This window comes from Balaenoptera musculus, chromosome 3 (genome assembly GCF_009873245.2).
Source record: "Balaenoptera musculus isolate JJ_BM4_2016_0621 chromosome 3, mBalMus1.pri.v3, whole genome shotgun sequence".
Lineage (NCBI taxonomy): Eukaryota > Metazoa > Chordata > Mammalia > Artiodactyla > Balaenopteridae > Balaenoptera > Balaenoptera musculus.
The window spans coordinates 147,224,412-147,240,744 of record NC_045787.1 but is presented as its reverse complement, the minus strand read 5'-3'; the positions used below and the strand labels follow the sequence as shown (position 1 = coordinate 147,240,744).

The 16,333-nt window shown below is 48.2% G+C and overlaps 1 long non-coding RNA gene across 1 annotated transcript in view; it reads right to left on the bottom strand.

The window, feature by feature from the left end:
• Positions 1 to 9,604, bottom strand: part of LOC118892792 — a 29,996-nt gene extending 20,392 nt beyond the window's left edge. Inside the window, exon 1 of the long non-coding RNA XR_005019347.1 lies at positions 9,059 to 9,604. This is a non-coding gene — a long non-coding RNA (uncharacterized LOC118892792). The remainder of the gene's footprint in view (positions 1 to 9,058) is intronic.
• Positions 9,605 to 16,333: the final 6,729 nt, after the last annotated feature.

The window sequence follows — 16,333 nt, the reverse complement described above, 5'->3', positions numbered from 1 at the left end:
GCCCCCAAAGTATGTCGGCTGCCCATCCATGTTTTTTACCTGCTGATGGAGCAGGAGTGAAATCCATCCAGAGGATGGCTTCCTGGAATAGTTCCGGTCTCTGGATCTCCATGAGAAGCCAAGATGTGTGATTCACCACACAGCCACAAATGAATTCACGTTTCCCGGGGGTGGACTTTCTGCATGTTGAACTGAGCGGTTGGATGGCTATGTTTCAACTGAAAAAGGAAGTAGCCAAGACCCCTCTCTGCCCAGCCTAGATCCTCGGAAGAAATGACAAAACGACCCCAGGTTTCATCCCCTTGTTCGGCAGCCCCTGCAAGTGCTTCCTTCCTCAGAGAGCGTGGGAGGAGCTGCTGAGGCATCGCTCCTAAATTATTCCCCTTTTCAGGTCTTCGACCTGCTTCTAAATCGGCTGGGATCTGCCACACCTGTGCTACATCCAGATTCTTTAGCCTGACATGCAAGCCCCTCCCTTCTGGTTCCAATCTGCATTTGCAGCCATGGCTGCTGGGACGTCCTTCCTTGAATCCCCTGCTTCTGGCAAGTTTGTTCCCTGGCACATAGTAGGTGTGGAAATGTAATGGAATAAAAGAGTATGTCTTATGCTGGACTGCCTCTACTGTCCATTTCAACATGTAGTTCTTGAGTGTCAGGGACAAATGGTGCTCAAAGGCTTCCTATATGCCTGGCCCTGGTGGGGTGACCACTGTCTCGATTCGCTGAGCATTTTCCTGGTCCTGGCACTGGAAGACCAGAACCAGGAAACACCTGGGACAAAGGCAAAGCAGGATGGTTGGTCACCCTGCTGGGTTAGACTACACATGCTCTATCTCCGTGGGACCTCCAGCATAGTGGGAGAGGATGACAGTAAACAAATTATCCCGCAAAGACATAAGTAATTACAAGCCATGGTGAATGCAAAAAAGAAGCCAGCCCTGAGCTGAGCACTATGGGTACAAAGAGGAAAAGGCATAGTTCTGGCCCTGGAGAATCTCCTGGTTGCAGCTAGGAGAGAGAGGGACACACAGCTTATTTAATATCAAGTACCAAGTGCAATGGATCAGAAATCTACCCTCTCTTTTTCCCTGTTCACAATGCACTGTTTCTATTTTAATTGTGGTTTCAAGCATCATAATCCCACTCTGGTAAATTAAATAGATATACATCTATCGAAAGGGTATTACAAGGAAAAGCTGAAAAACTAGGCCTTGGAAGAGAGAGAAACGATTGCTTCTTAGGGAGTTGAGAGAGTAAAAAATATGCCAGAACAAAAGAACATGCCTTGTTCCATTTCCATTAGAAAAATTGTCTTGAGCCATTCTCTGCCCTTGGGTTTCTCTGCCCAATATTCTAATTCCAGGAAGAAAGAATTCAATAGCCAAGCCTGGGTCTCATGACAGCCCCTTGGCTAGGCTAGGGGGGCACCGTGATTAGAAATCCACCAAAATAGTTTGCGATGGGGGATGGGGCCCGGGGTGTGGGGTGGCGGGGTGGCTGCTAATGGAAACGGAAGGGCCAGGATGCTGGGAAGGTGAGGGCTTCAGTCACCTGCTATCTCCTCTTCGCGAGGCGGTCCAGACACTGCCTTCCCTAGGGCTTCCAGCTCTGTGGTCACTGCCTTCCAAGGAGCTCTCTGCTGGACTTATGTCCGGAATATTCTGTTACCATGGACAGCCCCATGCTGACAGCTTCCTTCCCCAGGCACCTTGACCGTGACCACCTTGGAGCATGTGCTGTGTCCTTGGGTACAGCTGGTGCAATTCCTGTAACACTCTGTAAGTGTTGATGAGGACTTTCTGGAGAGTTCAAAGGAGCCCACTCCCCTCCAGCCAAACCAGTCTTCTTTCTGCTTCTTATATACTCAGCCTACTTTGCTACCCCTTCCACCCATTTGCCTGCTTTGCTGACCTCATGGCACAGCAGTTCTCCATCAGGGGCAGCTTTATCCTCCAGGGACATTTGGTGACATCTGGAGACAGTTGTGGTTGTCACACTAGACAGTGGGCTGCCACCAGCATCTTGTGGGTAGAGGCCAGAGATGCTACTAAATATCCTAAAATGCACAGGACAGACCCCACAACAAAGAATTATCAGGCCCCAAATGTCCCTAATGCCAAGGCAGAGGAGTCCAGTGGCACGGCTGAATGCCCACGTCTCCGCTCAAAATTTCTCCACTCTAAGAGGCCTTCTCTGACCATCCACCCATTTCTTTCTCTCTCACCCCCTATTGTATTTTCCTAAAATGATTGTGTCTGTATATTCAGTTGCTTGTTTGGGGCCCGTCTCCTGTAGGAGAAGTTCAGCCCTAGGAGAGCGGGCCCCCATGGGGCTTGTTCCCCGCTGCCTGGAGAGCAGCACCTGGCACACTGTGGGCGGCTCAATACAAATGTGTTGAATGAATGTTTAATAAAGGAGAGTGGCCTCAACTCCTCAAATAGCAGAAGTCAGAACACTCAGCTATGAAGCCCAGTTCCTCTAGGGCTGGCCATCTTTGGGTGCATTTGTTTATTTCCCCAGCCAGTTCAAATTCAGCCTTTGGCAAGTTTCTGAAGCCTCCTGGGCCTCAGTTTCTCCATCTGTTAAGTGGGGCTATGATTATTAGTCCCTTCTTTGCAGAGATGTGGTGGGGATGAAATAAATTAACCCACAAAACACTTAAGAAAATGCCTGACTCAGAAGCGCCTCTGTAAATGTCATCTCTCATCATCATCATCATGATGACTTGGCCAGAGTAGGCGGTGAAGATGACAGAATGGGCTCTGAGGCCCTCCCAGAAGATCAGGGGATTAATGCAGCTTGCAAGGCCAAAGCTGTCCCCACTTGGTTTTGCCAGCTCTTGCTTCATCCATGAAATAACCAGATGAAGCCTTTATCCATCTCTTGTTTTAGAAGGAGGCTATCAGAAACTGTGGATTTAATGTGGCAGATGGTGCTGTCCTTGAATTATGAAACCAAAGGAGGAAATTAAAGTGCTCTGTTGCAACAGATATGGGCCAGCAGGGGTAGAGGGCAGTGGCTGGGGCACAAAGGAGAGTGGAGGAGGTGTTTTATCAGCTGGACAATGGCTATTCTTGAAGGTAGCTGGAGTCCTAGAATAATATGATTTTATAGCCTAAAATAATTTGAGGCCTCCCCCTTCATTTTATATAGGCAAATGAGGCCCAGAGAGGGAAAGTGACCCCCAAGGTCACAGAGCCAGTTAGTGGCAGAGCAACCCACACTTCTTGTTTTATTGAACAGGGTTATTTTTTTGCTGCCCCAGGCCAAGGCCAGGGGCAGCCTCTGTCCCCAGGCATCCTGACTTCGGGCACCTCTGCTCTGCAGAGAACAGGGCACAAGCACCCCATGTCTCTTCCCAGCACATCAGGGGGAGTATGAGTCAGAGTCCTGGAACCCTGTCTGGGTCCTAGAACCTCAGTTTGCTTATCTATAAAATGGGAATAATAATAGGCCCTACCTCACAGGGTCACTGTGAGAATTTGCTGAGTTACCATTACATAAAGTATTTAGCCATGGGCTTAGCACATAGTAAATGCTGCATAAAAAGGTTAGTTCTTATTATGGCCCCAGAATTGACTTTAGGGTCTAAAGGTCCTTAGGCTGTGAGCCCCTCAGAGGTAGTGCCCATCTATGGGACATCTTTTGTCCTCTATGCCTTGCCAGGCAATCGACGCCTGCCAGGGGCTCCGTAAATGATAGTGGCTGACGACAGCCCCCCTTAGGGACACCCATTTCTCAGTAGGCACCATGAAGCACCAGAAAATGCTGCCAGCAACGCATGTGACTTTTGTCACTAGTTTAGACTTTAATCCTAAACGGATAAAGCAATCCTCCTGTCCAATGGTGAATCGACCTCGTGATGAGGGCTGTGTTTGTTTTCCCAGCCTTTCTGGCAGCACGGAATCTTTCCCCAACTAGCTGTGGGCTATTTGCATTTAAATTGGTTTTCTCTCATTATAGAAATCTCTTAGGTCAGCTGGAGTTTCCATTTTCCTCAGCATCAGTCTGGAAGCTCCGTTTCTTGCTCGAGGGTCCCTCACGCCTTTCTTCCTCTTGCTGACAGTGAGATGTGGTTACGTATTCTCATCGTGGGGACCAGATAGCCTGAGAAAGTCGCCCAAATCCCAGGCAGGCTTGGCATGTTTCTCCCAGGAGAAGGTGGGGGCTGGGGGGAGGGGCTGGAGGATTCTGGTCCTGCGATTGCAGGAAGGAGACCCTGGGGTGGTTCAGCTTCAGCATCTCGGCCTCATTTTCTCATTTATTCAAAAAACATCGATCGACTAAGCCTGATGCTAGGTGCTTGGAATGCAGAGATAAATAAGACGCACTTACTGCCTCCCAGGAGGTCCCTGTCTAGCAAAGGAGAGAGAAAAGCAAAATAATACAAAAAAAATCATAACATAGTCAAATAATTGCTTTAATAAGGATCAGAATAGATTGCAGCCAGAGCATAGGCTTTCAGATAATGCTCATCATAAACCACGGTCACACACATGTGCACGCACATGCACATGTGCACACATACACTAGCTAACATGTTTATAGCACCCACCATGTGCCCGGAGATCTTTCTAAGCAGATAATATATGGCCTTTTACTTTGCTTCACTTTATTGTACTTCTCAGATATTGTGTTTTTTACCAATTGAAGGTTTGTGGCAACCCTGTGTCGAGCAAGTCTATGAGTGCCATTTTTCTAATAGCATCGTTTTTCAATTAAGGTATGTATATTGTTTCATTGTTTTCTTAGACATAATGCTATTGCACACGTAATAGACTACAGTATAGTATAAACGTAACTTATATGCACCGGGTTACCAAAAAATTTGTGTGACTTGCTTTATTGCAATATTTGTTTTATTGTGTTGATCTCGAACCGATCCTGCAATATCTCCAAGGTAAATACATAGATATATATATTTATACATAATATATAAATATATATTTAGTAGTATATTAATTTAATCTTCATGGTGGCCATAAAGGAAGTGCTATCATTATCATTGTTTTCTAGATGAGGGAACTGAGGTACAGAAAGATGAAATCACTTGCCCAAGGTCATTGCTAATCAACTGTAGAGATAGATTTGAACCCAGGCAGTCCAGGTCCAGAGTCTGTGCTATTCATCCTATGTTATAACCACACCTGACAAAGAGCGATGTACTTTTGTGTTTTCTAGTCTAGTTCATCTTTCAAGACGTGCTTGTCAAGATCCACTACACTGCTATCCTGACCCATCTATGGGCTGTGGACCATGGTTTGTGAAGATTGAATTGAACTATAGAAGGAGGGCCCAAGTCTGCCTGGGAGAATCAGGGAGGACAAAACAGGGAGAAGATGCTTGTGGTGGATTTGAAGGATGACTAGAAATTTTCCAGAGCAGAGTATTTCACTAAGGAGGACTGTGCCAATCCCCAAAGTATGAGCAAGTGTGGAAGTCTAGGTCTGGGGGGCCTCAAATTGCATGACAACGCTCAGGTGTCATGTGGGCTGAGTAGGTGGTGAGCCATGAGACTGGGAGACCAGCCGAGACCAGACCACGGCAGGCCTTGAATGTCATGTTCATCGGCTCTGTCCTGAGGGCAGGGGGAGCCATGGAGTGGTCGAGCAGGAGAGGAACATAGTTGGTTAGAAAGATCACTCTAGCTCTGGTGTGGAGGGCTGCCTGGACAGGGAGGCAAGGAGACAGTATAATCAATAGAACCAAGAGGTATAAGAGCCATGCTTGACTGGGTATAATCGATAGGGTTAGGTGGCGGGTTTTCCTGCAGAGAGGCACTCCTGCTGCCCAATGATGTGCTGTGGAGCTGCATCTACCCAGAGAAGATATCCTTATCTAATTCACCCAGACACCTTACGGGCTGGTGGTGGCTCTCGTGTGTGATAGCCAAGAGGGGCGGGGACAGGGCTAACTAAGGCTGTGGCATTTGAGGAAGAGATGGGGGACCAAATGTACGAGATAGAGTGGGGCAAAGTAATCTGGTCTTGGTGATCAACCAGATGTCAGGGCTGAGGGAGAGAGAGATCGGATGGTGCCCGGTGTACTGGTTGAGCTCAATCAGCTTTAATCCTGCTTCAATCTAACACCAGGGGTCGGCAAACTTTTCTGTAAAGGACCAGACAGAAAATATTTTAGACTTTGCAAGCCTTGTGGTCTCTGTTGCAACTACCGAACTCTGCCATTATAGTGCGAAAACAGCAATAGACAATACGCAAGTGAATGGGCATGGCTATGTTCCAATAAAACTTTATTTACAAAAACAGGCTGTGGGCCAGATGTGGCCTGAGAGCTGTCATTTACTGACCCTGCTCTGTGTCATCAGGTGGCCCAAGCACCAAGTAAGGTGACCAACTAAGTGTGCCAGGTGGCTGTTAAGGGAGAGAAAGGCTCACGCCTCAGCAGGTACAGATAGACCTTATATCTCTCCTTGAATTATGCCCACCTGATCACAAAAACTCATTTGAAATTGAAGAGTAATTCCATCGTCTAGTCCCTGGAGCCCAGCTCTGGCAGGATGGAGGCTGATGTCTCACTGCAGATGCTCATTCTCTGTTACAGTCACAGTGGAGGTCCTGGGCTGATAATTCCATTAAATGCAGTGCAACAGAAATACTAGCTCACCTTCATTGAATACTCACTCTACACCAGACACTGGGCTTTACTTGAATGATCTTCTTTAATGCTGACAAAACCTCTGTGAGGTGGGTATCCCCTTTTACAGATAAGGAGACTGAGGTACAAGGAGGCTCAGAGGCTTGGGACCAGGCAGTCCAATCCCAGAACCTAGGTCCCCAACCACTCTCCAAAGCTGATGTCACAGGCCCACATGGACAACCACGGTCCTTATGGCAAACCCACATGCTAGCCCTAAAACACAGGATAAAGCTAGTCAAACACTTGGGCATCTTTTGTCCTCTGGCCTGCGTGGCACTCTTATTAAAGACAAGCAGTCCAGCAGAGAGAAACCCATCTGCTTCCAAACCAAACCAAATCAACAAAGCAAAGCTCTCCAGGATCTCTGTTATTGAGCAAAATGGTTGTCAGAAACGGGTCCAGATGAATAGATTGATATCTGAAGGCATTGCATCTAAGGAGGTGGGGACAGAAAATGAAAGAAGACAGTTGATCTCCATGTGTTCACTCTGCAAATGTCCACCAAGGGCTTTGTGGTCCCCCGTCTCTGCCCTCCTGGAGGGCACTGGCTGGGAGGGAGCCAGACACAGAGCGGACCATTCAAATGCCCCGGGCGTCATGCGCGGTGGGGTGAATCCAGGGTAGGCTAGGGACACAGAGCAGGGACATCTGTCTTAGCCTGAGCAGAGGCACCTAGAGACCAGCCCGGACGATCTGGGGCTAGAGTGGTGGTGAGGGGTATTCCAGGGGAGGGAACAGCATGTTCCAAGGCAAGGGGGTTTGAGGTCTTGCTGGAGTGAGGGGATCATGTAGAAGGGATGTGGTTGGACATGTGGGAAAGCTGGCCCCCGGCAGTTGGCCTGGACCACTCTGGGCTGGAGGCTGCCTCAGTCTCAGCTCCTTTCTGCAACTAGAACAGCCTCTGAGTTCTAGATGATACGCGAATTGCTTGCCAGGAATATGGTGAGGCCAAGAACACTCTGCATCTTGAAGTCGTAAAAACAAATGAGAGTAAATCACTTCTATCACATCGTCCATTTCACCCTCACTTCCAGAGGCCATGTCTTGCCTACACTCACTGACAGTTTGAAAGTGGGCAGGTATTCATACTTCCATCACCCCTGTTGCACTAGCCAAAATATTAACAACTCTCGTTTGGGGGGGCCCTCACAGTGGCCAGCAGTGAGCTAAGAGCTTTATAAATAATATCCTGTTTGACGGAGAACCAATCTGAGGCTCAGAGAGGCATCATAACTTGCTGAAGGTCATACGTTAGGAAAAGAATAGAGCCAGGATCCAAACACACATCTGCCTGACCTCCGAGCCCGGAGTCTTCCCGCTCGGCCTCTCTGCTTCGACATCATAGGATTTAAGGACTTTGTGGATTTCTGAGAACATTTTCATCTATTATTATATTTGCTCCTGCAAAGAACCTTCTGAATTTAGCAGGTAAAGAACCCTGGCTCAGAGAGGTAAAGTGTCCTCCCCAAGGTCACACAGCTTTTGAAGGGGACAACTGGAAACTTGAACAGAGCTCTTACCATTCCAAAGCCAAAGCTCTATCTCCTTTATCATGGCTCCCAAGTCCAGAAAGAAGATGGACAGCTACTGTTCCACCCCTGGATGTTTCTTATTTTTTAAAAAATAACCCAAACTCATGTTCTTTCAATCTCTACATTGGCAGGTATTCATCAAGCAATCAAAAGACAAATACCTAGGAGAGCAGAACGTGCAGATCACAGCAACATGACCTCATAAGGAGCAGATTGTGCCAAGCAAATCTAATTTCCTCTGGCAGAGCGGCAGCCTGGGAGATAAGGCGAAAGGCACCGACGCTGTCGTTTCCCCCGTTCTGAAGCACAAGTTAGATTAGCTCCACAGAAACACCTGGGAGACGGGGAGGGAGGCAGCTCACCCCACACACACCCACAGAGGCACGCACACACGCACAGTCACTCACAGACACCAACACACACACGCACACACACACACACGTCTCCAAAGACACACATGCAAATCGAGAGATGCCCACAAATGCATAGGCACAGACACACATCTATCCACACACCTCCAACTCAAACACACACAGTCACTTGAATACACATGCACACACGGAGACACACATAAATACAGACACATGCAGAGATATACAGTCGCACAGAGAGAGACATACACAAGTACACATACACACATACCTGCACGCCTCCCCTCCTCATGCAAACACACAGACACAGAGGTACATGCACACGTTCACACATGCACAGAAATAGAGGCACACAAAGACGGTCACAGACACACATACACACACTGAGACGCACCCAGCACCCCCTTGCCGCCAGTAGGAGCCTACTCTTCTCAAAGCCCTCCTCTGTAGCCCTCAAATTACATCCTTCCCAAATTGGAGCCTCTGAAAACTGAATACCTCTTGGTGTCCGTGCATAGTCTCCACCCTGCCTCGCTGGACATCTTGATCCAGAAACTTGAAACACACCCTGGCAGCTGCGTGCTGTTGAGAAAGATCGTGGACTTTGGAGTCAGGCTGGTGTGTGTTCCAGCTGAGGCTCTGCCAGTCACTAGGTGTGGGAACCTGGGCAAGTCTCTTCACCTTTCTGAGCTTCAGTTTTCTCATCTGCAGAAAGGGCTGATAATCCCTGTGATGAGCCCATTGCACTGGAGCCCTTTGAAGTTCTGGCATTCGGCAAGGACCTGTCCGTGCCAGGTATTTTCCTTATTTGAATGTCTGTCTTCCTCCCCAGGCTGGAGGCACCTTGTGGGCAGGGGTCTTTACTGTTTCCACCCAAGTCAGTTTCCAGGGCTTAGCAGTGTCTGCCAAGCACATCGTAGGTACTCAGCAACTATTTGTGAAATGAATCAAACAAGTCTGTATCCTTAGTTCCTAGCAAGGGCTGGGCACAAAGTATGTGCTCAAGTACAGTTAAAGTGTGTTGAGAAAAGTAATACATGAAAGTATAATCGCAACTATGGACCAAGTTCTAACTATATGCCAGGCATGCCCTTTACCACATTCCACACTCTCCGCGAAACAGGCATTCATTCGTAGATGAGGAAACTGAGATCCAAAGAAGTTAAATAATTCACCCAAGGTTACCTGGCTTCCTGGGGGTGGCAGTTCAAAATCAGGAATCTGTTGAACACACACTCAAAACCTAACTCTAGTCTCCATGAATAAACATTTTCCCCTGGTGACACAACTCAACTGATGATGTCTACAGCCAACTCTGCTTCAGTTACAATGTGGAGTAACTCTTTAGAGTGAATCATTATCTTCAATTCCGGGTTGACTTCTCCGTATCCAGCATCTGTCTGGCGAAACTTCCATATGGTCATGGTTGCATTTTAAAAATATCACAACCCCAAACTCCTGATGTCTGCATTTCTCCTCGGTCCCTCTCAGCTAACAGCCATCCATCCATCCATCCATCCATCTATCCATCCATCAATTGATCTATCTATCTATCGATCTGTTGTCTATCACCTGACCATTTTCCATTTAAGGCCCATTCTGTCCCCAGATGTTTTGCTTCTGTGTTCATATAAACCACACAGCCCCATCCTGCATCTGTCAAATCTGTTTTCCCCTCTCTTGCACTGGTACAATCCGTGGGCTTAAAACTCAACCAACCGGTAGGCCAATTAAGCTACTTTGCATAACAACCACATTTGGCAGTAATTGATGGCGCATAGTTAAGCATCTTGCAAATCCTGAAAGGTTGCTACACTTGCACCAGCCTTGCTTCTGCGCACCTCAGACGGGCTCAAATCCCCGCCACCAGCCCCCACCAATGTCCCTGAAAAAAAAAAAAAGGAGTTCTTGAAGGATCTCTGCCTCTGTCCAGGCGCTGTGCAAAATGGAAACAGCCACAGGGCACGGAGGCCGTAATTACCCCTCCCCACAAAGGAAAATTAAAATGTCCAAAGATAGTGGCCACCTCGCAGGCAGGGGGCCAGGGCAGGCAGCAGTGACTCATCCGCCGCGCCAGGCAGCCACTCTTCCCTTGCAAGCAGCCTCCATGCTTACTCACAGCTTTGCCAGGCATACGATCAGAACAGAGCCATCTGAGGGCGAGGGAGGTTCTATTTCTGATAGCTTGAACCCTAAAATGATGCAGGTGGGTTTTGTTTTTTTTTAACATCTTTGTTGGAGTATAATTGCTTTACAATGGTGTGTTAGCTTCTGAACCTAGGGGCAGGACAGGAATAAAGACGCAGACATAGAGAATGGACTTGAGGACACGGGGAGGGGGAAGGGTATGCAGGTGGGTTCTAAGACTTTTTTTTTAAGACACTCTCTTGCTTCCCAGTTTTGGCTCTATGCATTGGGATAGCCCTTGTGGACAGAATAGATTTTTAAAATATATATAGTATATATATTAGCCAAGCAACCTATATTTTCCCTACCCTTGCCACCTCAAATCCCTCTCCCCCTCTCTCCCTCAGCATCTGAATGAAATTCTACCATGATCAGTTCATTTCATGGGATTGAACTTGGTCCTCGGTAGGGGGGGCGGTTATTCGTTAAAACAGCAACTTCTGCTTGTATAGAGCAGATGGGTGGGAAGGAAGGGATGCGAGCACAGCAAAGGAGAGAGCCACTGTGGGTCGGGAACCGTGCCAGGCACTTTACAAAAGTCATCTCCTCAAACACTCACAGTACCCGACTGTCTCCGTTTTAGAGAAGCTGAAAGGGACATTCAAAGAGGGGAAGTGACCTACTCAGCACTTGCAGAAAGACCAGAATGCAGGTTTGTTTGGCTCCAAAGGCTACACTCTCCCCTTGTATCCCCATCACCTCCCAAATGTTTTATAGTCTTACTAAAATGCTGCTAGACGCACTGCACTTTGTCCACCTTGGGATGAGAAATAAATGACATCTCAAGTGCCAATGCTGATACACTGGTGGAACCAGGAAAATGTAATGTGTCCTGGAAAACTGGTGTACTTCACCGAAACACTGAAGTTGAGGACACAGCACACATCTGCTAGCAGGAGGCATCAGTAGGAAGACCAGAAGTCCAGAGGATGGTGGAGCAGAAAGCAAGCAAGCACCTGGGTCCCTGCTGGGATGGCTGGGCCCCTGAAAGCAGCCCTGGAACTCCCTTCTTCAGTGAATCCTAACATCTGTATTTATTTGGGCCACGGGTGCATGTTATGGTTATCTGCTGTTGAAACATCCTAGTTGACCACGGTCCATAGCAACTATTAGAAAGTACTGGAGGGCTTCCCTGGTGGCGCAGTGGATAAGAATCTGCCTGCCAATGCAGGGGACACAGGTTCGATCCCTGGTCTGGGAAGATCCCACACGCCGCGGAGCAACTAAGCCCGTGCGCCACAACTACTGAAGCCCGCGCACCTAGAGCCCGTGCTCCACCACAAGAGAAGCCACTGCAATGAGAAGCCCGCGCACCACAATGAAGAGTAGCTCCCCTCGCCGCAACTGGAGAAAGCCCGCGCACAGCAATGAAGACCCAATGCAGCCAAGAATATATAAATTAATTAAAGTACTGGAGTTCTGAGGCTGCCTCTCTGACACACTTCTGACATGAGTTTTTCTGCTCTAGAGCTTTCTGCCAAGAAGCTTCCTTACCCACAGAGTCCTAACTCCAAACTGGACTTCAGACTAAACGAATTCTCACCGCCTCACCAACCTTGGGGTTGCCATCTTGCCAACTCGGTAAATGGCACCATCAGAGGTTGTGGAGTCGTCCTGAACTCTTGGCTCTCCATGTCTCCACATCCCCTCAGTTACCAAGTCCGGGTGGCCCTGCCCTCTAGTCTCCAGGGAATTGGTCCCCTGCTCGCCTTGCCTATCTACCCACTACAGCCCTGTCTTTCCTTGTCCAGGTGGCTGGTACCCTGACTCCAGCCCATCCTCCACCCTGGCTCAGAGAGAACGTTCTAAAGCACAAAGCTGGCCGCCTCATCGCATGCTTAAAAAATCCTCTCATGGATCTACATTTCCTGAAGATAAAATCCAAATGTCTAGACCTGACATCCAAGACCTTTTGTTACCAGATCCCTGCTCACTCCTCCAATCTTATCTACAGCTGCTCCCCAAGGCACAACCTGCATTCTGTTCAAACAGGCGGCAGCCACCCATAGGCCCGTCTCCATTCCTCCCCACCTTTAACCAGGCTCTTCCCTCGACTGAACGGCCCCTTCCTTGATTATCTCTCTCATTCTTCAGCTCAGCTCTGGCCTCCCAGGCCCACCCCCTCCCGTCTGGTCAGCCCAGATGGGGCACCTCCTCTGGTCCTCCACACCCTCTGGCGTCACTTATCACCTGGTGTCAGGAGTCTTTCTTGGCTTTGGGGTTTTTAAGACGAGATTCTCAGGAGATTGGAAAGATCTCATGGCTTAGTTAAAAACATTTGGAGGAAGAGATGAGCAAAGCAAGGTGCCCCCCACTCCCCTGTTGGCCAGAAAAATGTCCCCCGGGCTGTACAGAAAAGGACTGGGAAGGGGAGGAATGAGAAAGGCGCTGTCCTGGCTAAAGAGGCCTGCATGCTCTGCTCCCAGGGCCAGGTGTGGGGACAAAGACAAATTTCCCAGAGGGACAACCTGTGGGATCCCCGAGGGAGCGGACCCAGGAGGGAAGGAGGACCCCCAGGGAGGAAGGAAAGCCCCAAAGAGCAGAAGTGTCCACATGGCATGTAGGCGATTGGGAACTTAGACATCTCACAGAGTTTCCCACAATCCTGTGAGGCATAAGAAGTAATACAATGACTCCTGTGAGCCCCAGAATGTCACGGAGGTAACAGAGTCACCTGATCTGAGACAGGGCACAAACATGGTGACCTGCCTTGACCAATGGCTGAAAGATAAATGCCACTGAAACTGATATCGATGACCGGTGGCCTCCCTCCCATCACCTTTGCACACCAAGCATAGATACGATTGCTGGGGAATGGAGGGGATGGATTGACTGTGACTCAGTTGTGATCCAACCCGGCAAAATGGAGGCTCAAAATAGAAATTGAACTTAGTTCGGTATAATAAAGAAATACATATTTTCTATTTATCCCACACCTGAGTTTGTAGACTGAAAATCATACCCATTACAAGTGAATGAAGGAATGAATACAGTTGATAAAAGAAGCTTGGCCAGAAAAACACATGTATTCAGAGCTGGGTCCTGACCTGAAATAGGGGTCCGTCTCTTTCCCCTATTTTGACTTCTGGGGCAGCCCAGTATGAGATGTCAAGAACCTGTGAGCTAGGGACTTCCCTGGTGGTCCAGTGGGTGGAACTCCATGCTCCCGATGCGGGGGGCCCGGGTTCGATCCCTGGTCGGGGGAACTAGATCCCACATGCATGCCGCGACTAAGAGTTCTCATGCCGCAACTCAACATGCTGCAATGAAGGTCCTGCATGCCGCAGCTAAGACCCAGCGGAGCCAAAATAAATAAATGTTAAAAAAAAAAAAAAAAAAAAAGAATCTGTGAGCTAGATCCAAAGTCTGTCAGCTTGATGATTACAGCTACAGCTAAAGGGTCCCAATGCAGCAAACCACACAAGAGAATTGAATGGTCAGGGTCCAGGCTTCTGCTTGAAGGTAACCTCCTGGCTACCCAGGGCTGAGTGATGGCACCCCTTCTTCCTGTGACTCAGGAGAAGGGTGGTCAGGAGAGGCTTCTCTGCAAAAATGAGGCTGGAGAAGAAATCTGAAATTAGGCAGTGAGGAAGGGAAGAGCTACCAAGCAGACAGAACTGTATGTGCAAAGGCCCTGTGGTAGAAAGGAGCTGGGCTTGTTCATGGAAGGAAATAGACTCCTATGTCAGGAACCCAGAGAGTGAAGGTGAGTGATGAAGCAGGACATTGATTGGTGCTTCTATAACGTTCCCCCCTCCCTCCCCTTTTTATTGGGCTGGACCTAGTGACTTGTTTCTAACAAATAGAATAAGATAGCAATGGGATGCCACCTCCAAGATTAGGTTATAAAAGACCTCTTGTTCCCACTCTGTCTCTGGTTTTCTCACTTGCTTGTTCTGATGAAGCAAGCTGCCGTATTGTAAGCTTCCCTACGGAGAAGCCCTCGTGGCAAGAAACTGAGGAAGCCTGCAGCCAACAGCCAGCAAGGAGCTAAATCCTGCCAACAACCGCACGAGTGAGCTTGGAAGCAGATCGACCCTGAGTTGAGCCTTGAGATGACTGCAGCCTCATCGGATAACTTGGTTGCAGCCTTGTGAGAAGCCCTGAGCCAGAGGACCCCAGCTTCTCACAGAAGACACCCACATTCCTGACCCACAGGAACTGTGACATAATAAACCCGTGTTGTTTTCTAAGTCACTAAGTTTGGGGGTCATTTGTTACACAGTGATAGATAACTAATGCAGCTGATAAGGTAGGTAGGTGGGAGATAATGCAAAATATTTTCAATTTCAGTGGTCAGTCTTAGGGTTTTAGTAAATTCTCCATATGGAACCTGTGTGTAATTCACCTAAGCTTCTGACTCTGAACCTTTCTGATTCATTAAATCTAGGTAGCATTTGAAGCTGGATGTAAGCTAATGCTAGATTCTCTAACATGGAAGCGGTAGGGGGCAACAGGTGGTTGGAAGGGAGACAGGAACTAACCTTTGCTGACAACCTATGGAGGACCAGGTTCTCAAGATGCTTTTGGTTCCTGGGGAAGTATTCCCAGCATTGACCTAGGCAGCCGTTTCCAGTGAAATTGAAGAAGCTTTGAATTGGCTATGGAAGGGACAACATTCTCCCATTTCTCCTTATTAATAGAACCCCTATATTATCGGGGGGGTCCACTCACCCAGTCCATTTCCCAGCCTCCCTGGCTGTAGGGGGAGCCAATAAGCTATAAGCAGAAATCAGTGGATGCAGTTTCTGGTAGGTTTTTGTTTGTTTGTTTTTTAAATGCTGACTCATCTGAGAGGTGCACACTCTTATACTTCTCTTTCTCCTTGCTGGTGCCTGGAATGGGAGCATGATGGCTGGTGCTCTGGCAGCATTTATGACCATGCAATGACCTTCACAGTGGAAGCCACACTGTAAGGATAGCAGAACCAAAAGATGGAAGGAGCCTTGGCTCCTTGGAGGGAACTGCTAGGGGGCCACCATTCCAGTCCTCGACTGTTTGCAGTTTCCTATGAGAGAAAAATAAATCTTTATCTTGTTTAAGCCACTATTATCTAGGTTTTCTGTTACAGGGAGCTGAAAAACCAGTCAGTCCTAAGTGATATGCTTGCATTCTAAGTAAGGTATTTAAGCAGGATTTGGGGATTTCACTTTTAAATTGCCAAGATTCCAGACTCTCAGAGAAAGATTTTCCTTTATGCCCCTCTTGGTTAAAAAGTTATTAGTATGCTCTCCAGAGGAGCGGGGGACTAAAATTTCCTGAGCTTTGCCCCATGCAGGGTAGTCTACCCATTATTTGTACTTACCTCACAGTGTATTTGTGAGATGGGATTATCATCCCATTTCACAGATGAGGAATTGGAGGCTCAGACAGATTATATCACCATCCAAGGAACACAGCTAGGATTTGAACCCGGAGCTGTCTGACCCCACAGCCCATACTTTTCCTGTTGCTTTCCGACTGTCCCCCAGGTCTAGAACTCTGAGTCCCCAGTTCAGGCAGAAGGTGGGGCCAGTCAGACCTTTCTGAGGTCCCTGGATCAGGCTGCCCAGCCCTCACCCAAATCTTCCAACTGCAGCCACCGAC